Below are 22,916 nucleotides of genomic sequence, written 5' to 3' on the forward strand. Positions count from 1 at the left end.
CTATTACATTTCCATTAGATATATAAATTTGCTTGAAAAATCACCTTTCAAATGTCAAAAATGTCTAGTCAAATACTTTTCTTCAGAGTATTTGAATTCCCTGACTGCTGAAATAAAAAGCTATTAGCACATACAATTGCTGTTTAGCGTGTTATAGGTGTCCTTGATCATTTCCATCCCCTCCCTACTCCAGCAGGTCCCCTTAAAATCTAGTTGCCAATCACCTCTGTCCATTTATCCCCTCATCTGAAACAAATCCAAGCAAAACCTCAGTGGGCCAAATCCCTCTCCATACATACAGCCGACACTGTCCACAGCCTGTCTTCTGCCATGCTGGAAATGGTAATGAGTTTAATAAATTTTTGGTCTATTTTTCCTTCCCTTGTGAATATTCCAAGCTAATTATCTTTATCTTTTGATTGTGTATATGGAACACAAGGATATTTTTCCAATCATGTAGTTATATGTCATAAGATAAAATTTTAAAAATCCCCTTAAGCCCCGGGGTCTTCAAGGAAATAAAGGTCGTAAAACTAACCTGTAGCAAGAAGAAAAATAAAAGCAGATTTGCTCTTGGAGTCTCCAGGCGCTGAGGTAAAGATATGGGCTTCAGAATGTTTGTCTCCTAAGGAAACTACTAGTTTCTTCTTGGCTCTTTCCAATACTGAAGTAGCCCACTAAGGTGAGTTTTATGTGATGGCTAATTTGCAAAAACTCCTCCCTTTGTCTTTCTCTTTTCCACGCTTCTTTTAAAGTTGGGATTCAGGTAAAGAAACTGTCATGTCATCAAATTTTTCTAAACATAGTAATTGTGTAGGTTTCACAAAATCTAATTAAATCAAAGGTACAAAGAAGCCTGGAAGGAACTCAGTTAAGACAGTGTACAGCTCGGTAATCCATCTATAGTGAAACTTGGAAAATATAGGGAAACTCTTTGTCTCCTGCGGTGATAGATAATGAGTGTAAATGCATTTCAATTGATAGAACATTATCGCCAAAGATAGGATAGGGAATGGGAGTGATTAACCAAAAACATCCTCTAAACATTTTGTATATTTCTGACTATTTCTTTATGGTAAATTCCCACAACTGCAATGGCTGAGTCAAAGGCATTTGAGGAACAATTTTTCAGATTTTTGATATATAAATCAAAATATTTCTTTATCGAAACTTTGTATTTCTCCTATAAAGATTAAAGCAGTTTCATCATGATTAAAAATGTTTGAAGAGGGGCCGGCCAGGTGGCATAGTGGTTGAGTTCACTTGCTCCGCTGTGCTGGCCCGGGGTTGACTGGTTCGGATCCTGGACGTGGACATACCCACCTCTCGTCAAGCCATGCTGTGGTGGTGTCCCACATAAAGTAGAGGAAGATGGGTACAGATGTTGGCTCAGAGTTAGTCTTCCTCAGCAAAAAGAGGAGGATTGGCAATGGATGTTGGCTCAGAGCCAGTCTTCCTCACAAAAACAAAAAACAAGAAAGTTTGACAATACCCTTTTCCTCCTCCTTGCTAATTACATAAATATTCCATTTTCTTAACGGAATCTGCAGTTCTTTGAATATCAGTGGGTCTACACTCTGTTCATATATTTTTGGTCCACTTGTATTTCTTCTTTGGTGAATTTGATGAATATCATTTCTACATTTTTCTATTCTTTTTGTTTAAAGAAATCTTTTAGTATTATAAATAGAAACCATTTTTTCTCTTATACACTTTTCAAATATTTTATCTTGTTTTCTCATTAGCTTTTAAAAATTACATAGATTTTTCTTCCATTTTTATCAAGTGAAATGTATTTTTTTCCTTTATAGTTACTGCCTATTGTGTTATAGTCTTGTCTCCAGATTATAAAATTATTCATCTATATTAGTTATTTTTCTTATAGTTTTATGTTTTTATTTAACTCCTTGATATTTCCAGAGTTTGATTTTGACATATGATGTGAGGTAATACTTCACCATGATCTTTTTTTTTCCAATAATTCACCAGGTGTCTCTGGCGATTTTCTTGAACAAGCAATCCTTTCCCTATTGTGTCAGAAATGCCGTCTTTATAAAATCCTCAACATTTATATATTTAGTTTTATTGTGGATCTCTCTTTTCTGCTCCACTAATGTTTCTTTTCATTCAGATATCAAGTCCACACTATTTAATTACTGCTGCTTTAAAGATTTTTGATATTTCCCTGTGCAGCCTCCTATTACTCCTTTTTTTTCAATATTTTCTTGACCTTCCTATCAAGTTTATTTTTCTAGATGAAACTTGGAGTAATTTTGCACAGTTCCCAGACATAAAATTTTGTTAAATTTATCTTTTAACTATGGTATAATTGATGAGTTTATAACATGGAACATCTATATAGAAAACTATATATGTATAGGTTATATTTTTAATAGTTTGTAGACACACATATTTCAATCATTTGCTGAACTCTCATTCATTCTAAATATTTCACAGATTCTCATGTCAGTCCAAATAAAGAATCAAACAATCAAAAGATAATATAATTTGATTTCTCCCTTTCTGATAAGTATGCCTGTATTTTTCTTCTCATTTACTGAGTTGTCTAGAACTTCCAGAACACTTTCCAAGAGCAGTGGTGACCGAACATGTTCTTTTGTGTGTTTTACTCTTGAGTATGATGTTGGCTGTTGGTCTGAGAAACATGTGCTGAATCATATTAAGGAAACATTCTTCTCTTCCTATATAGCTCTGTGTGTATGTGTGTGTGTTTAATCAGGAAGTAGTATTGATTTTATTGAATGCATTCCTGAAATCTATTAAGATAATCTTATAATTTTATCATTTCATCTATTAATTGATGGATTATATATATTAATAGATTTCCCATTTGAATCATACTTTAATTTTGGCATTAAATCTTACTTGGTTATGATACACTAGCGTTGAAAAATGTTGGATTCTATTTCTTAGAACTTTGTTAAGAGTTTTTGTGTTTAAAATTACAACTAAGGTTGGCCTGTTGCTTACTTTTTGTGTGCTGTCTTTGTCAAAGTTATGCTATCTTTGTTGTTAGGGTTATAAAGACGCTTCAATAGTTACTTGATACTGTGGACAGTTTACAGAGTGTGGTAATTATCTGTATATTGAAGGCTAGCACCAATTTTCTTGGGGAACCATCTGAGTCTGGTTATTTTCTTGGAGATAATTTTTATTTTTAAACTCTTCATTTTATAGGTTTTATTCTTTTTCATATATCAATTTAATTAATTATTTTCTCTGAAGATCATTCATTTATGTGAGTTTCAAATTTTTAATCTAGTACTATACATAATCTTATAACTTTTTGATCTCTGTTGATTTGTAACTGTCCCTATGTTCTTTATTAATTTAGCATATTATGCATTAACTTAATTTTGCTTTGGACTAGTAGCAGAGCTAGTCCAACCAGCCTTCAACAAGACGAGGAGCTTGCACCAGAATGTAAATCAATACACTTGCTTCAAGAGAGGCTGGCAACAACAGAAAAAAGTTGTGAACATTAACAGTATGTTTGGTGACTTAGTCAATTTACTTTTTTGCACAAACTCCTTGTCTTATAGTAGATAAATAACAATCAATTTGGGAATACAACCACACTCAGCTGGAGCTAGAGCCTTGTTTATTTTACTTTACACTTCCTAAAGAATCAACTCTTAGATTTACCCAAGTCTAAAATTTTTGATTTATTAATGCATTACTTTCTACTATTATTTTTATTTCTTTTCTTATGCTTTCATTAGGTTTGATTTCTTGTTTTCTAACACTCAAGTTAAGTTTTTATTTAGATTTCTTTTTACTTTCTTTTATTTATCCTTATGGTTATAAATATTCCTTTAATTACTATTTTGCCTGTGTCCCATCCTAGGTTTTTAAGATGTAGTGTTCTTATGCTCATTATTTTCTAAATGCCTCATAATTACAGTTCAGATTTCTCTCCTTTAACTTGAATTATTTTCCAGGCCTTTTTTTCAAATTTTGTTTCCTTTTATTTTGCTGTACTTTTGCTTTTAATTTCTCATTGTACTTATGTAATTATCAAAAAATATTGCCTACATGATTTCAATTTACTGATATTTATTGATACTTTCTTTGAAGCATAGTATTATCAATTTTATATACGTGTATCATGAGTTCTGGAAAAGAAAGTAGTTTTTGTAGGGCATTGAATTCAGTTTATATTTATTATCTTTACTGTCTTTATTTAATTTTCCCCTATTACCTATGAAGAAAAAAAATTTATTGGAGTTTTTGCTAATATTTATTTATATCAATATCTGTTTTTAACTTCAGTCAGATTTTGCCTCATGTCTTAATTCTGTTTTTCAGAACACAATTCTGACTGATATATCCCCACTGTGGATCAAACTCTTTATTAATATAAGATGACTGGTGAATCGTTTATATTTTTTGCGTGTATTCTACTTTATTTATTCTTGAAATTAATTTTGTTTACATTTGTTCATGTATTTTTCCCAACTCTTTACTTATACCTTTCCTGAGTCATTTCATTATGGTATAACTCTTGTAAGCAATATATAGCAAGATTAAAAAGAAAAATATGTAGCCGTTAAATATCAAAAGCAAAGCAAGGCAAAAAATAATCATCCTCCTCAATTTGGCAGGATGAATCTACTAGCACAATTTTACTTCTTTGCACCTTCCCCCGCCTTTTCCCGGTACTTGTTCAGATTTGCTAGGATTTTAGACTAGTTTTTAAAACAAATTATAATTCTTTTACATAATCATCTCTTAAAAGATTTGTTAATGCCATTTGCAAGCTATTTGACACTATGTTTAGAACAAATTATTAAGACTGGAACATTTGAATTGTTTCACTGTTGACTCTCATTTTATCCATACCATGATTTCTTTGTTTTTTTATTCTTCGTTTTGGCTGATATATTTTGAAATCAGTTTTATTTTAATTGAAGTAACACCCACACCAAAGAGTGCTGAAAATATACATGTGTAGTACAATGAATTATCACAAAGCACACACCTCTATAATCACCAGCTGGGTCAAGGAATAAAAGATTTTCTAATCTTAGTAGCTCCTTTCATGACCCTCACAATCACTACCCACATTTTTTCTCCAACAGTGACCACATCTTAATCTTTACAACCATGATCAAATAATAAATGAAATTAAATAGCATGTATTATTGTGTGTGTGGCTTATTTTATTCAATATTATGTGTTGAGGATTGGATCTATAGTTAATTCCTTTTTCACTGCTGCGTAGTGTTTCAATGTATAAATAGGTCATGATTTGTTTATACATTCTATTTGAGTTGTTTCCAGTCTGTGGCTTCTGTGAATAAATGCTTGCATAAATAATCTTATCTATGCCTATGGTGATCATAAGCATGCATTCCTGATTAGCATACATCTCAGTATAGATTTTCTTTTTACTTTCTAGATATTGTCTTTTGAAATGCAAAAGTTTCACATTTTTAAGTCTAAATTCCTAATTTTTCTTTCATTACTTGTGCTTTTGGTGTCATATCTGAGAAATTATTGCTAAACCCAAGATATGAAAATTCACTTTGATATTTTTCTAAGAATCTTATAATTTTAGCTCTTATATTTATGTATGCGATGCATTTTGAATTAGATTTTAAACGTAGTATGAGGTAGGGACCAAAATTCGTATTTTTCATGTGAATATCCAATTATCCAATAGTTTTTTGTTGAAAAGACTGTTTCTTTTTCATTGAATTTTCTGGGCACCTTTGTTGAAAATCAGTTGACTATAAATTTAAGGGCTTATTTCTGGGCTCTCAGTTCTATTCCATCCATGTATATGTTTGTTCTTATGCTACTATAACATTGATGCTGACTTGATTACTGTAGCTTGGTAGTAAGTTTTGAAATTGGGAATAAGTCCTCCAACTTTGTTCTTTTTCAAGATTATTTTGACTATAGTAGATCCCTTGCCTTTCTATACGAATTTTAGAATCAGCTTTTCAATTTCTACAAAAAAGCCAACTAGGATTTTGATTGAGATTGTGTTGAACCTGTACTCCAATTTAGGGAATATTGCCATCTCAACAATTTGAAGTCTTCCAGTCGATGAACATGGTAGGTCTTTTATTTGTTTACGTCTTCCTTAATTTCTTTCAGCAATGTTTTATGGGTTTTAGTGTACAAGTCTTGAATTTTCTTCCTTAAATTTATTCCTAAGTATTTTATTTTGCTTGATGCAATTGTGAATGGAATTATTTTCTTAACCTCATTTTCAGGTTATTTATTCCTAGTGTAGAGAAATGCAATCGAATTTTGTATGTTGATTTTGTATGCTGCAATCTTGCCAAATTTGTGTATTAGTCCTAGTAGTTTTTATGACTTTTATTTATTTTTCTTGTCTAATTGCCCCAACTAAAACCTCAAGTACAATATTGAATAAAAGTGGTAAGAGCAGACATTCTTTTCTTGTTTCTTATCCTGGAGGAAAGCATTCAGTCTTTCTCCATTAAGTATAATGTTGGTTGTAGGTCTTCTATAGATGACCTTTATCAGATTAAGGAAGTTTACTTATAATCCTATAAGGTTTTTTCATGGATACATGTTGGATTTTGACAAATGCTTTTTTGCGTCTATCATGATAATTATGTGGGTTTTGTCCTTAATTCTAGTAATATAATGTATTACATTAATTTTCAAAAGTTAAAACAACCTTTCATCCCTATGAAAAAGTCCACTCATTCGTCATATGCAATCTTTTTTATGTGTTGCTGCATTCAGTTTTCTAGTATTTTGTTGAGAATTTTTGTGTCTATATTCATAAGAGACATTGGTCTGTAGTTTTCTTTTATTTTGCTATCTTTATCTGCTTTTGATATTAGGGTAATACTGGCCTCATAGAATAAATTAGAAGTGTTCCCTTCTTCCTTGTTTTTTTATCCAATCAGCCACCCTATGCATTTTAATTGGAGCATTTAGTCCATTGATGTTTAAAGTAGCTATTGATAAGTATTGATAAGTCTGTAAGAAAGAGACAACTTTGCTGGTGACTGAAGCATTAACGGGAATCAGCCAGTGGATGAGAGGGGGAGGTGTGATCCTAGACAAAGGAACACCATATGAAAACACTTGGAGTTGATAAAAACAAGGCACAAGGAGGGAAGAGCAATGATTAAGAATATTCTGGGGGCCAAACTCTGGACTGAGCACTGCGGATATATGGTTAAATAAGACAAATGCCAGCCCTCAGAACATGCACAGGGGAGAGGAATGTAAGTGAAGAAAGGCAGCTTGTACACCTTAGCAAAGTGGTCACTGTTCCCACGTGTCCAAATAGAGACCAAGCCTTGAGCGTGTGTTGGGTACAGGTTAGAGATGGTGGGGAGGGTGGCAGAGGGTGGAACGGGGGTTTCACTCATGGGTTGAGAGGCTGCATAATGCCCAGGAAATCCAGAAGCTGACCTCTGAGAAGAAGGTGATTGAGTTTAGCAGTTCTCTAATATCTGAGTTCTGGTTTAGTGGCTGCACAGTTGGTATCACGGCAACAGGCTCATCCACATAACACAGAGAAGCTGAGGCTAGGTTCTCAAAGAGGCTTATCTCGTTATAGGTGGAGTCAGCCTGCCTTTCTGGCCTCATGCCTACACAAGTAATCAAACAAAACGATTGCTTGCTAAAGCACTCTCTGCCTAGTCCAACCAAAGGCCAACTTCAGATTTCCCATAGCGTGCATGGCCTTTGGGGAATTTCCCAGGTAGCCTACGTGAGCCTGTGTATGTGTTTTTGGGTGGAGGCATGATGAGGACCTGAGACTAGCAAGAAAACAAATTAAGACTTTGCTTATCCCCTCTGACACATATAATCCTTTGCAACACCCTCAATTTGTAGATTATTTCTCTAATGATATATGTAAGGGCCTGAATCAGTCAGCCTTCTGCCTCCACAGAACTATCTCGCTGCATCAACAGGATTACATTTCCCAACCCCAGCCCTAAATGGCAAATAGTGGAACACTGAGCAAAGGTGGCTCATGCTGCTCTACAAGTCAGTCTACAGAGTCCAGTGTGAGCCGATCCATCTCTTGAGGCAATCCCGTACCTCTGTCCCAGAAATGAGTTTGAGAGTAAAGTGCAGAAGGACTGGGCATATGTGAGAGTGGACTCACTCTCTCACTTCAACCCTGGAGATGCTTGCTGCCTTCCTTTCTTCTTATGCCAGTGATGACCCAAATCTGACTACACTGTTCTCATTTCAGATTTTGGACTGTTGTCCAGATGTTCTAACATACTCCAGTCCTTGCTTTTGTGGCTTTTCCAACTAGTGCCCCTCAGTCATCCGTTAGCTAGCCTTTATCATGGGCCTACTATGTGCTGCTATCCAGGCATCACTGGAGGTTCAGCGATTAACCTGCACAGTCCACACCCTAGAGACCCCCCTGCCCTAGTTGAGAGACAAACAGTAAGCAATCATTACAGTGCCTATGTTACAGGTAGTAACAGAAATACTTTTAAAGACTGAAACTGGAGCGACAAGAGGAAATTTATGATTGCAAGGGAGGCAGGGGAAGAGAAGGCTTCTCAGAAGAAGCGTTATCTGAGCTGAGTATCTAAGAATCGAAAGAAATGTATCATCCAGATAAGAGGCAGACTGGCTGAAGAACATGCAATACACAGGCAGAAGGGAGAAGCTGTCCAGGAGTGCAGGGAACAAGTGCTTAAAGCACTTCTGGAGGGCAGAACAAGGAGAGCTCGAGGAGGATGGGTCAGGTTCCCACATCTGGATGGGGAAGGCGGCCACCACTCACAAGACTTTTCCTACAATCCATGAGGCTTTAGTCACTGGAAGCTTTCAAACAAGACGCTGCCATGTTCTGATTTGGGTTTTGGAAAGATTACTCTGTAAATAGGGGAGAAAATATCAAGGCCGGTGATCTGATGAGCCAGCATCAGAGGAGACGAGCCACCATGAAGGCAAGGACCTGCATAGACAGAGGCTACAGATAAGATCATGTTTAGGAGGTAAAGAGACACCATGTTGAGGCGTCCGAGCTGCCTTTCTACACTTGCATTCCTCTCCTCAGTGTGTGTTCCGAGGACAGGGATCTTCTCTTACTCAACCAGTGCTTGTCTAATGCTTGGCCCACAGAAGATACTCAATTATTGCTTGTAGAATTGATGAACGAATAAAGAAAATCTTAAAAAGAGAGAGAGAGTAAAACTTGGAGACACTACAGGAAAAACGTTTAGAGAATTAAAGTATGGTAATGGAGGGATGTTTGCAGAGATTATTTAGTTCAACCCATTAATTATACAGATGAGGAAAGAGGCCCAAAATGATAAAGAGACAGGAATACTGGGTGGTGTGGAAGTTTGGGGTTGGAGAGGTAACAGATTCTGTTTGGGTTGTATTATGTTTGTGATGCCCATGGTGAATTGAGATTCCAATCTCCAGTGTGCAGACGGAATGTGGAGCTCTGGAGAGAGATTAAGTCTAGACATATAGGATTGGGATACAAATCATATAAAGACCAGGACAGGCAGTGCTATTATTACTTCATGAGAACATAAGTCAGGAGACAGGAGGGCCAGGGGGGAGTTGGTAGAGTTAGCATAGCATAGTAGGAAGCAGCACAGCAAGTTACTTATCCTCCCTGTGCCTCACTTTCCCCAACTGTATATGTACCTACTTTACAAGGTTGCATGAGGTTTAAATGAATGAATATTTGTTAAGCCCTTAGGCCAGTGCCTGGCATGTAATAAGCCCTATGTAAGTGTGAAAATGAATATATAAACACCAACATTTGATGGTGGATAGAGGAAAAGAGCTCTGAAAAATAAATAAATTAGGTATGATAGGAAAGGTAGGAGGATACCAGGAAGCTATGGGAACACCAAACTCTAAGGGAGAGAGTTTAAAGGAGGAGGGAGCAATTAAGTGGCAAATGCCATAGAAACACTAAAAGTGGGAAGAATTGAAAAGTGCCTATTGGCTTTGGCAACTGGAAGTTCATTACTGGTTTTAGAGCTGCTTTGGTGGAAGGTCAGGGAGAAGGGGGGTAGGCTGAGGATGAGTCGGTTTGTGAACAAGAAGTGGGAAGGCTAATGCGGGCATTTGGCTCAGGGCAAGGCTGGGCAGAAAAGTGGAGAAACGCTGGGCTGGGTGCTGTTAAACTCATTCCTACTGAGGCTACACAGCAGCACAGGGAAGCCCCTTCCCCATCCCAGAGTCCTCATCTGTAAGATGAAGGAGGACTTGATCTCTTTGTTCCTAGCAGCTGTGTTGGCCTCATCTTTTTCTTTCTGGTTACCAACATTCAATGATGATCAAGTTCTTTGTGATTTAGAAATGGTACCTGGATTAGCTAATGATGTCCTCTTTTAAATCTTGTTTTGAGTTTGTGGAGATGGATGCTGTTAGCTCTGGTTTATTTTTTAATTTATAAAATATTTTCAATGTAGATTTTCTCATTTGATCCTCAGGCATGTGTTATGGTGTTCTCAATTTATCAATGAAGTAGACTCCAAAGGATAGGATGATTTTTCTCAAAGTCACAAAAGGAGTAACCCAAGATTTTAATCCATGTCTGCTGGCAGCAAGTCCAGTGCCTGACAGGTGATAGGGATAACAGGTGGGTGGCAAAAAACTAGTTTAGAACTGGGCCTCTAAAGAGCACAGTTTTTATTTATGAAAAATGCCTCTCACGTAAAATGTCTTCTATCTATTTCTCAACACAATGGGTTTTTCTGCCCCATTCTCTTCTCCCACAATAGGACGTAACCTAACGTATGATTTTTCACTTGGAGAAATAGGCTTTTTTTTTAATCTTTTGGTTTCTCCCGTACTAGTAGAGTGTTTAATAAGATCAATTATATCTTATTATATTAATGTGGTTATTTATGCACCTAGACAATTTCAAAGCTTGTTCACAGGCATTATTTATGTGATTCTCGCAACCATTCTTAAACCATGGGAAAATAGGGGTGACTAATTCCATTTTAGGGGTAAGAATCTGGTGTTAGAAAGATCACGTGACCAACCCAAGGTCTCAAAGAATTTCCCAGGAACACCAGTTAGACCATCGGTTCCCTCTTCTCTAAGTTGGAGATAATGCCAACCTTGGGTGTCATTGCCATGTGCCGATTAGATAATGTCAGTAGGTGCCTGGCCTATAATTGGCCATAACTCATAAACCAGGGAGCATGAGGAAAATAAGGGTCCCTGATGTCTCTGCACAGCCCTCATTGTACTGCCAGGGTGTTGGTTGTGGTGTTTTTATCTCTTAGTCACTGAAACTGAAGAGAACACTCAAAATAAGGCATGAGGTGAGAGAGGGGGAAAAAGGAAGGAAGAGGAGGAGGAAAGGTGAAGAAAACTTGGCAGGAGTTAAAAACTTCACAAATGGCTCTGGACGTTTCAAATGTTTGTGCAAAGGGCTGACTTCATCTTTCTGCAAAGCATTTATGGGATAATATCTAAGCAGCACTTGGAGTGCCTTGGAAAATAGAGTTAGAGAAACATAAAATACTGGGAATATGAAAGTGGAAGACAATCTTAGGTATATAGTCTATGTGTTTGAAGAAATAAAATTGCTTTGTTCATCAAAATGATCAACATAAAGTGAAGAAAGCAGATATTTTTGTTTCTTGGCAGGGTAACCAGCCTGGTCTTCCTAAGGACAAATGTAGTATGAACACATTTACCACGAATATAAGAGTCTATAGAAATAATGCTCCTCTTGTTCAGCATGAGGATGAAACATTTCTAATTTAATCTCAGCAGAAACAATCTAGTTGTCTTTAGGACACAAATTGGCATAACTTTAAGTCATTTATAGTAAGTAAAAAATTCTAAGGAGCCGGCCTGGTGTCTTAGTGGTTAAGTGCCCACGCTCTGCTGCAGCAGCCTGGGGTTCGGATCCCAGGTGTGCACCGACGCACCACTTGTCAGCCATGCAATGGTGGTGTCCCATATAAAGTAGAGGAAGATGGGCACGGATGTTAGCCCAGGGCCAGTCTTCCTCAGCAAAAAGAGGAGGATTGGCGACAGATGTTAGCTCAGGGCTGATCTTCCTCACACACACAAAAAAAATTCTATGATCAAGTAGTTTATTTTATCCAGATGTGAGGTTTAGAGTGTGACCGGATTTTATCTCAGAAGGATATCTTTTTGGACATGGATTCAGAATAAGCTGGACATTATCTTTGGAACCTATTATCTCCATAATTTCAAAGGATAACAAAATGAAGGGCAATCTTTTCTCTATTTGATTAGTACAAAATTCTTGCACCAATTTTAAGGAAAGGGTACCATAATTTGGCTATAAAATATTTAACTACAAAACTGAAAGGAAAACAGTTACTTCTTTCCTTTATCTCAAGAAAATAATTTTAAAAAAGAAAAAAGCTACACATACAAAGACACTTTTAGCTGCATTATTCATAATAGAAAAAATAGACACAACTTAAATGATAGCTAATAAAAAACTGCAAGTTGATATGATAGACTATTATACAACTATTAAAGTAATCAATATGGTGTTTGATGAAAAAGCTGAGAAAATGTTTACAATATAATGTTTTGAAAAGTTTCGAAGAAAAGTACATGTATACTATGATTATGTCCATATAAAAACTGTATGTTTATCTAAATAAAGAGTGATTGGAAAATGAAGAAATGGAAACTCTCACTGTAACAGTGTATCAGTCAGGATGAGTCAGGTTCTGCTACAGTAACAAAGAATCTCTGTCTATCAGTGATTCACAACAAAAGCTCATGCTACATGAGCAGGCTCTGCTCATTGTAATCACGCAGGGACCCAGGCTGAAGAAGGTTCCATCCCCACACCTGCTTCCTCAACCTCAGCAAAGGAAAGATGAGGTTGGTACTAGATCTTAAAGATTCTACATGGGAGTGAAATATGTCACTTCTACTTGCATTTATTTGGCTGAAGAAAGTCACATTGTCATGCCTAACTTCAAAGGGGGCAAAAAGATTAACTCCTACTATGTGATCCTAGAGAGAACCAGAAATAATTGATGAACAACGCTAATGAATCTCACAGAGACATTGGTGGAACTATAGATGCTTTTTTGAAATATTTTATAGTGTTAAAATACATTTTACACTATCATTACCTCAGATTCCACTTGTGAGCCAGAAATTGAGAGTTCATGATGTGTACCATACTAATCATTCAAAGAAAGGCTTTTAAATGAAAATTCTTTAAAATTTACATTCTTTTATTCAAACATTTAAATGGACTGAGATGATAAACAGTTTCATGTCAGGAAATATAGTGTAATTGAAAAATATTTCTGGCTTCACATCATTGTAATATGCAATTTGTAAATTATATGGAAGAAAGCAACTCCAGGTCAGTCTGTTATAAAGGTGTTGTTAGAAAAACACATCTTTTTGCCTATGCACATTGTAACAATTTGCTTGCTTCAGCAAGCAATCAGCAATAAAGAAATGTACTAGTGTACATGTCACACTAGTAGGGTTTTAAATATTCCAGTATGTAAACTCCTGTAAAATATCAGTTGAAAATGAATGGGAGATAGTGTGATGTACAGCAAAGAACACTGGCTTTGGTATCAGTTAGGCTCAAATGCTGAACCATCATTTATTAGTTATATAACCTTGGGTAATCTGGGTTAACATTTTCTATAAAAGAAACTAAAAAATTTTCCCATGTGTATATTGTTGTGAAGTTTACGAAATGACACATATACGGCATTTAGAAAAGAGGGTAGCACATGGTAGATAAATAAAGGTTCATTTATTTATACGTTAGCTGAATACTGAGCAATTGTAGCTACACGATGATCCAACCACATAGTAAAGGGAGCAGATGTCTTTCAAATTCCACTCTGTTATGAATAGACATATAGAGAGATTTGGTCAAAGCAGCTGTGATCTAACTGTTCTTACTGAATGGAGTCGCTGTTCAAACAGAATTCCATTAGGTGTACATCTTTTAACAGATACTCAACCAGTGCGGGATGAGTACCATTGCTGGGAGCAGCTCCATGTCTACAGGGAGCACTTAATAAATAATGAAGAGGAAGACAATGACAACCAGTCAAACCTCCTCTCTTAGTGATCTATGATCTGGGAGCAAGCCAGGTGAGGGGAATCAAGCCACCTGAAGGCATCAGGGATTGCATTGGGAAGTGGAGGGAGACTTGGGCCCCTGCAACCTTTGCTCCATTCTGTCACCTTCATGGCAGGTGAGCACGAACTCTGAGATGGCCAGGCTGGCATAGAGAAACTGGAACCAAATTGGCCTATGAGATTGGTGAAGTCCTCATGGACCACCCAGAGTCTTCATGAGTTTGAGAATCTGCTCTCTCTGGGTCAGGATGGCTCTCTGGGACACATCCCATTTCCCCAGTCCCTGGTAGTGGTGCTGGTATAGGGTGCATTGTCCAAAGAAAACTGCCATGGCTAATTTGGGATCAGTGGACAAGAGAGACAGCAAACTGGGTTTCATTTTGGAAAGAGGCAACTTTGTCCATGGAGTTGATCTAATCCTCCTGAAGCCTGTGCTAAGGGTTCTGAGTATATCTAAAAACAAACCACACGGCTCTCATTGTGCAGAGAGAAAAGAAACTGTTAATGACTTTGCAGCTTCTGGGGCCACACTTGACCCTGGATGTGCAGCCTCTCCTTTCCTTTTGCATAGACAAGTGTTAACTTCAGGGCAAGGCTCGAGTCCCTCCCTTCTAACCACCCGAACTCATTCCCACCAGCTACTTGTGCCCTCACTGATTGCTCTTACCACGCTTGTCTGTACTTTATATGCTGTCTGGCTTTGTAGCCTCATGCACGTGGAAGCTTATGTTTTCAACTAGGCTGTAACCTGTCTGTGGGCAAGGACCAGATCTTGTAGTCCTTTTTATACTCCATACAGGTTTCAGCAAATATTTATGTATGGAGTGGACATTTACTTAAATATATAAGGTTTATATATAACTGCAAATAACTAAGGTTTCATTTCTAGAATCTGGCTGCAAAAGGTTGAATTTGGCTTTATTTCTATCCTGTTCTAAGTGTTGAGGTTATTATCCTTCTAACTAAACCTAAAAATGGACCTACAGAGAAGTCTGCTAAAAGATGGAAAAAAGGATCTAGAAAATATCTAGTTGCCTTAGGTCTTTTCCTGATTAGAGTATTAAAATTATTCCCCTCACCTTCAGAATTTCTCCTAGGACATATTTGTGGTCTTAGCTTGTGTAAGGATTCATTCTTTCAGTTAGGAAACATTTATTTACCATCACAGGGGAATTCTTTGTGGGTAGAAATTATGTTATTGATACCTTTATCCCATCTGACTACCACAGTTCCTGGCACATAATAAACACTCAGATACTTGTTTTACAGGCAAATTTCTGCTTTGTTTCTACCATTTCTACATTATGAAATAATTTCTCTTGGCCTACAGGAAAATCAAATTATACCTAGATATTAAAACCAAGGACCAAGTAAGTGTCTGCAATAATGAGCTTTCAATCTTTTCTTTGAACATTCCTGGGAGCTGCTGCCCTGATGTTAGAAGTTATGTCTAAAATCCAGCTCAGAGATTTTGCTTTCCTTTGACCCTACCCCCCTAAACCCACAAATCCTGTTTGCAGTAATTGCCTGCTGGTGGAGGGCCCTATCTTTTCCCCACAGCCTCTCTTCTCCAGACAATGTCAGCCATCATGTCCTCGGTGGAGGCCAACCTGTTCTGTTCTATGAGAGGAATCATATAAGTATAAGGAGGGGTCTAGGGAAAGACAGACTATCGTTCCAGAAAGAAAAAGAGTGAGAATTCTGGAGCTAAGCTTCTCCAAAGCTGATTAACAGGACCTGAGAGAGGCATTCTAGAAAGAAAATGCATATCCAACTTTCCCAGTTAGCAATAGAGATGGGAGTTTTTTGGGGTTTTGGTATTAATTTTATTTCCATTTTTTTGTTTTCTTATTGCGGTCACAGTGGTTTATAACATTATATAAAATTCAGGTATACGTCATTCTATTTTGATTTCTGTATAGGTTACGTTATGTTCACCACTGAAAGACTAATTACAATCCATTACCAGGCACATGTGCCTCATCTTCCCCTTCACCCTCCTCTTCCTCTCTTCCACTCTGGTAACCACCAATCCAATCTCTGTCTCTATGTGATCGTTTGTTGATTTATTTTTGTTTTCTTTATTGTGAAATTTTTGTTGTACATTATTGTTCTTCAATCACCATATAAACGCATCCCTTCACCCCTTGTGCCCACCTCCCAACCCTCTTGCCCCTGGTAACCACCAAACAGTTCTCTCTGTCTGTGTGTTGGTTTAGATACCCAGTAGTGGGATGGCTGGTTCATAAGGTATTTCTATTTTCAATTTTTTGAGGAATCTCCATACTGTTTTCCATAGAGGCTGCACCAGTTTGCGTTCCCACCAGCAGTGAATTAGGGTTCCTCTTTCTTCACATCCTCTAAAGCAAGTGTTGTTTTTTGTCTTGGTGATTATAGCCATTCTAGCGGGTGTAAGAGGATATTTTAGTGTAGTTTTGATTTGCATTTCGCTGATGATTAGTGATGTTGAGCATCTTTTCATGTGCCTATTGGCCATCTGTATATCTTCTTTGGAGAAGCGTCCGTTCATTTCCTCTGCCCATTTTTTGATTGGGTTCTTTGTTTCTTTGTTGTTTAGTTGTGTGAGTTCTTTATATATTATGGAGATTAATCCCTTGTTGGATATATGGTTTGCAAATATTTTTCCCAACTGGTGGGTTGCCAGTTCATTTAGAACCTTGTTTTGTTTGCCTTTTAGAAGCTCTTTAATCAGATGAAGTCTCACTTGTTTATTTTTTCTTTTGTTTCCTTTGAGTAGATATGGAATTCGAGAAGATCCCTTTATGATTGATGATGAATAGCGTACTGCCTATATTTACTTCCAGGAGTTTTATAGTTTCAGATCTCACCTTCAGATCTTTGATCCATTTTGAGTTAATTTTTATGTATGGTGAAAGATAATGGCTTACTGTCATTCTTTTGCAAGTGGCTGTCCAGTTTTCTGAGCACGTTTATTGAAGAGACTTTCCAATCTCCATTGTATGTTCTTTGCTCCTTTGTTGAAGATTAGCTACCTATAGATGTGAGGTTTTATTTCTGGGCTTTCAATTCTGTTCCATTGATCTGCGTGTCTTTTTTTGTACTAGTACCATGCTGTTTTGATTACTGCCACTTTGTAGTATGTTTTGAAGTCAGGGATTGTGATGCTTCCAGCTTTGTTCTTTTTTCTCAGGATTGCTTTAACTATTTGGGGTCTTTTATTGCCCCAAATATGAATTTTAGTATTCTTTGTTCTAGTTCCATGAAGAATGTCCTTGGGATCCTGATTGGGATTGCACTGAATCTGTAGATGGCTTTAGGTAGTATGGACATTTTAGCTATGTTTATTCTTCCAATCCATGTGCATGGAATATTTTTCCATTTCTTTATGTCATCATTGATTTCACTCAATAATGTCTTATAGTTTTCATTGTATAGGTCTTTCATTTCCTTGGTTAAATTTATTCCTAGATATTTTATTCTTTTCGTTGCAATTTTGAATGGGATTGTCTTCTTGAGTTCTCTTTCTGTCAGTTCATTGTTGGCATATAGAAATACAACTGATTTCTGTAAGTTAATTTTGTACCCTGCAACTTTGCTGTAGTTGTTGATTATTTCTAATAGTTTTCCAATGGATTCTTTAGGGTTTTCTATATATAAGATCATGTCATCTGCAAACAGCAAGAGTTTCACTTATTTGTTGTCTGTTTATATTCCATTTATTCCTCTTTCTTGCCTAATTGCTCTGGCCAGAACCTCCAGCACTATGTTGAATAAGAGTGGTGAGAGTGCACACCCTTGTCTTGTTCCTGTTTTCAGAGGGATGGCTTTCAGTTTTCTCTCGTTGAGTATGATGTTCGCTGTAGGTTTGTCAAATATGGCCTTTATTACATTGAGGTACTTTCCTTCTATACCCATTTTTTTGAGAGTTTTTATCATAAATGTGTGTTGTATCTTGTCAAATGCCTTCTCTGCATCTACTGAGATGATCATATGGTTTTTATTCCTTGTTCTATTAATGTGGTGTATCAGATTGATTTATTTTCAGATGTTCAACCATCCCTGTGTCCTTAGTATAAGTCCCACTTGATCGTGGTGTATGATCTTTTTAATGTATTGCTGTATTCGGTTTGCCAATATTTTGTTGAGGATTTTTGCATCTGTGTTCATCAGAGATATAGGTCTGTAGTTTTCCTTCTTAGCATTGTCTTTATATGACTTTGGTATCAGGGTGATGTTGGTCTCATAGTATGTGTTGGGAAGTGTTCCATCTTCCTCTATTTTTTGGAATAGTTTGAGAAGGATAGGTATTAAATCTTCTTTGAATGTTTGGTAAAAATTCTCCAGAGAAGCCATCTGGTCCTGGACTTTTATTTTTTGGGATGTTTTTGATTACTGTTTCAATCTCTTTGCTTGTGATTGGTCTATTCAGATTCTCTATTTCTTCTTGATTCAGTTTTGGGAGGTTGTATGAGTATAAGAATTTGTTCATTTCTTCTAGATTGTCCAATTTGTTGGCATATAGTTTTTCATAGTATTCTCTTATAACCTTTTGTATTTCTGTGGTATCTGTTGTAATTTCTCCTCTTTCATTTCTAATTTTATTTATTTGAGGCTTCTCTGTTTTTTTCTTGGTGAGTCTGGCTAAGGGTTTGTCAATTTTGTTTATCTTCTCAAAGAACCAGCTCTTTGTTACATTAATCCTTTCTACTGTTTTTTTGTTTTTTTCAATTTCATTCATTTCTGCTCTGATTTTTATTATCTCCCTCCTTCTGCTGACTTTGGGCTTTGTTTGTTCTTCTTTTTCTAATTCTATTAGGCATAGTTTGAGGTTTCTTATTTGGGCTTTTTCTTATTTGTTAAGGTGGACCTGTATTGCTATAAGTTTCCCTCTCAGGATCGCTTTTGCTGCATCCCATATGAATTGGTACAGTGTATTTTCATTTTCATTTGTCTCCAGATATGTTTTCATTTCTCCTTTAATTTCATCAATGATCCATTGGTTGTAAAGTAGCATGTTGTTTAGTCTCCACATCTTTGTCACTTTCTCGGTTTTGGTCTTGTAGTTGCTTTCTAGCTTCATGGCATTATGGTCAGAAAAGATGCTTGTTATGATTTCAATCTTCTTAGATTTATAGAGGCATGCTTTGTTTCCCAGCATATGGTCTATTCTTGAGAACGTTCCATGCATATTTGAGAAGAATGTGTAATCTGCTGTGTTTGGATGGAGTGCTCTATATATAGCTATTAAGTCCATCTCATCAAGTTTTTCATTTAAGTCCATTATTTCCTTATTGAATTTCTGTCTGGATGATCTACCCATTGATGTAAGTGGGGTGTTAAGATCCTCTGCTATTATTGTGTTGTTGTTAATAACTTCTTATGGGTTTGTTAATAGTTGCTTTATGTACTTTGGTGCTCCTGTGTTGGGTGCATATATATTTATAAGTGATATGTCTTCTTGGTGGAGTGTCCCTTTTATCATTATATATTGCCCCTCTTGGTCTCTTGTTACCTGTTTTATCTTGAAGTCAACTTTGTCTCATAGAAGTATGGCAACACCTGCTTTCTTTTGTCTGCCATTAGCTTCGTGTATTGTCTTCCATCCTTTCACTCTGAGCCTGTGTTTGTCTTTAGAGCTGAGATCTTTACCCTGGAGGCAGCATATTGTTCGGTCTTGTTTTTTTTTTTTTTTTTTTTTTTTTTTTTTTTTTTTTTTTTTTTGTGAGGAGATCAGCCCTGAGCTAACATCCGCCAATCCTCCTCTTTTTTTGCTGAGGAAGACGGCCCTGGGCTAACATCGGTGCCTATCTTCCTCCACTTTATATGGGACGCCGCCACAGCATGGCTTACCAAGCAGTACTTCGGTGCGCGCCCGGGATCCGAACCAGCGAACCCCGGGCCGCCGCAGCGGAGCGCGCGCACTTAACTGCTTGCGCCACCGGGCCGGCCCCATGTTCGGTCTTGTTTTTTAATCCATTCCACCACTCTTTGTCTTTTGATTGGAGAGTTCAGTCCATTCACGTTTAGGGTAATTATTGATATATGAGGGTTTATTTTTGCTATTTTATCACTCATTTTCCAGTTCTTTTGCATTTCTTTTGTTTCTCATCCCTTGTGTTTTGGACTACCAATTCAGTTTGGTAGTTCTGTATGAAGGTTCTCTTAGTTTTCTCTTTATTTATCATGTGTGTCTTTGTTATGGTTATTTGGCTAGTGGTTACCATGAGGTTTGTATAAAAAAATCTCGTGAATGTGATAGTCCATTTTTTGATGTCCTCTTATTCCCTTAGACTAAGTCGATTTGATCCCCTTCCTCTTCCTCTTTTAAGTTATTGTTGTCACAACTTATTCCATCTTGTCTTGTGAGTTTGTATTTAAAGTGATGAGGTTGTATTTATTTTTGGTGTTTTCCTTCTCTTGATCTTTTGTTTTATAATTAAGTGTTAATCTATTCTGATACAGAGGTGTAATTTTTCTGGTTTTGTTGACCTATTTTCTTCCTTGTTCAAAACTTTGTATCCCCTTTCTCTTTTTTTCCTCGGGCATGAGGGCCTTCTTGAGCACTTCTTGTAGTGGGTGTCTTGTAGCAGTGAACTCCCTTAGCTTTTGTTTATCAGAGATAGTTATTATTTCTCCATCATATCTGAAAGATCTTTTTGCTGGATAGAGTATTCTTGGCTGAAAGTTTTTGTCTTTCAGAATCTTGACTACGTCATTCCACTTTCTCCAAGCTTGTAAAGTTTCTGTTGAGACATCAGCTGAGATCCTGATAGGAATTCCTTTGTACATTTATTTTTTTTTTGTCTAGCTGCCCTTAATATTGTTTCTTTATCATAGACTGTTACCAGCTTAACCAGTATATGCCTTAGAGTGGGTCTTTTCATATTGATATATTTTGGAGCTCTATTGATTGCGTTCACTGGTATTTCCAGTCCCTTCCCCAGGTTTGTGAAAATCTCAGCTATTATTTCTTTGAACAAGTTCTCTGCTGCTTTTTCTCTCTCTTCTCCCTCTAGAATACCTATAATCTTTATGTTGGACATCTAATTGAGTCGGATATTTCTCAGAGAGTTTCTTCATTTATTTTTATTCTTAGTTCTCTTTCGTCTTCCATCTGGAGCATTTCTGCATTGCTGTCTTCAATATTGCTAATTCTTTCCTCCATATTGTCAACTCTGATGCTTAAGGCTTCCAGATTTGTCTTTGTCTCCTCTATTGTGTTTTTCATCTCTAAGATTTCTTTATTATTCAAGTCTATGTTCTTTTTTTTTTAATTTTTTGTTTATTGCAGTAACATTGGTGTATAACATTGTATAAATTTCAGGTGTACATCATTATACTTCTGTTTCTGCATAGATTACATCATGTTCACCATCCAAATACTAATTACAACCCATCACCACACACATGTGCCAAATTATCCCTTTCACCCTCCTCCCTCCCCCCTTCCCCTCTGGTAACCACCAATCCAATCTCTGCCTCTATGTGTTTGTTTATTGTTGTTATTATCTACTACTTAATGAAGGAAATCATACAGTATTTGACCTTCTCCCTCTGACTTATTTCACTTTGCATAATACCTTCAATGTCCATCCAAGTTGTCACAAATGGCTGGATTTCATCATTTCTTATGGGAGAGTAGTATTCCATTGTGTATATATACCAAATCTTCTTTATCCATTCGTCCGTTGATGGGCACTTAGGTTGCTTCCAAGTCTTGGCTATTGTGAATAATGCTGCAATGAACACAAGGGTGCATGTATCTTTATGCATTGGTGTTTTCAAGTTGTTTGGATAAATACCCAGCAGTGGAATAGCTGGATCGTATGGTAGTTCTACCCTTGATTTTTTGAGGAATCTCTATACTGTTTTCCATAGTGGCTGCACCAGTTTGCACTCCCACCAGCAGTGTATGAGTGTTCCCTTCTCTCCACATCCTCAACAACATATGTTGTTTCCTGTCTTGTTAATTATAGCCATTCTGACGGGCATGAGGTGATACCTCATTGTAGTTTTGATTTGCATTTCCCTGATAGTTAATGATTTTGAACATCTTTTCATGTGTCTGTTGGCCATCTGTATATCTTCTTTGGAGAAATGTCTGTTCAGGTCTTTTGCCCATTTTTTAATTGGGTGGGTAGTTTTTTTGTTGTTGAGGTGCATAAGTTCTTTATATATTTTGTAGATTAAGCCCTTATCAGATGTATGGTTTGCAAATATCTTCTCCCAATTGTTAGGTTGTCTTTTCATTTTGTTGATGGTTTCCTTGGCTGTGCAGAAGCTTTTTAGTTTGATGTAGTCCCATTTGTTTATTTTTTCTATTGTTTCTCTTGCCTCTTGCCCGGTCAGACATGGTGCTTTAAAATATGTTGCTAAGACCGATGTTGAAGAGCGTACTGCCTATGTTTTCTTCTAGATGTTTCATAGTTTCAGGTCTTACATTCAAGTCTTTAATCCATTTGGAGTTAATTTTTGTGTATAGTGTAAGGTAGGGGTCTACTTTCATTTTTTTGCACGTGGCTGTCCAATTTTCCCAACATCATTTGTGGAGGAGACTTTGTTTTCTCCATTGTATGTTCTTGGATCCTTTGTCAAAGATCAGCTGTCCGTAGATGTGTGGGTTTATTTCTGGGCTTTCGATTCTATTCCATTGATCTGTGTGTCTGTTTTTGTGCCAGTACCATGCTGTTTTGGTTACTATAGCTTTGCAGTATATTTTGAAATCAGGGAGTGTGATACCTCCAGCTTTGTTCTTTTTTCTCAGGATTCCTGTAGCTATTCGGGGTCTTTTCCTGTTCCATATAAATTTTAAGATTCTTTGTTCTATTTCTGTGAAAAATGTTGTTGGAACT

This window comes from Diceros bicornis, chromosome 4, assembly GCF_020826845.1.
Source record: "Diceros bicornis minor isolate mBicDic1 chromosome 4, mDicBic1.mat.cur, whole genome shotgun sequence".
Classification (NCBI taxonomy): domain Eukaryota; kingdom Metazoa; phylum Chordata; class Mammalia; order Perissodactyla; family Rhinocerotidae; genus Diceros; species Diceros bicornis.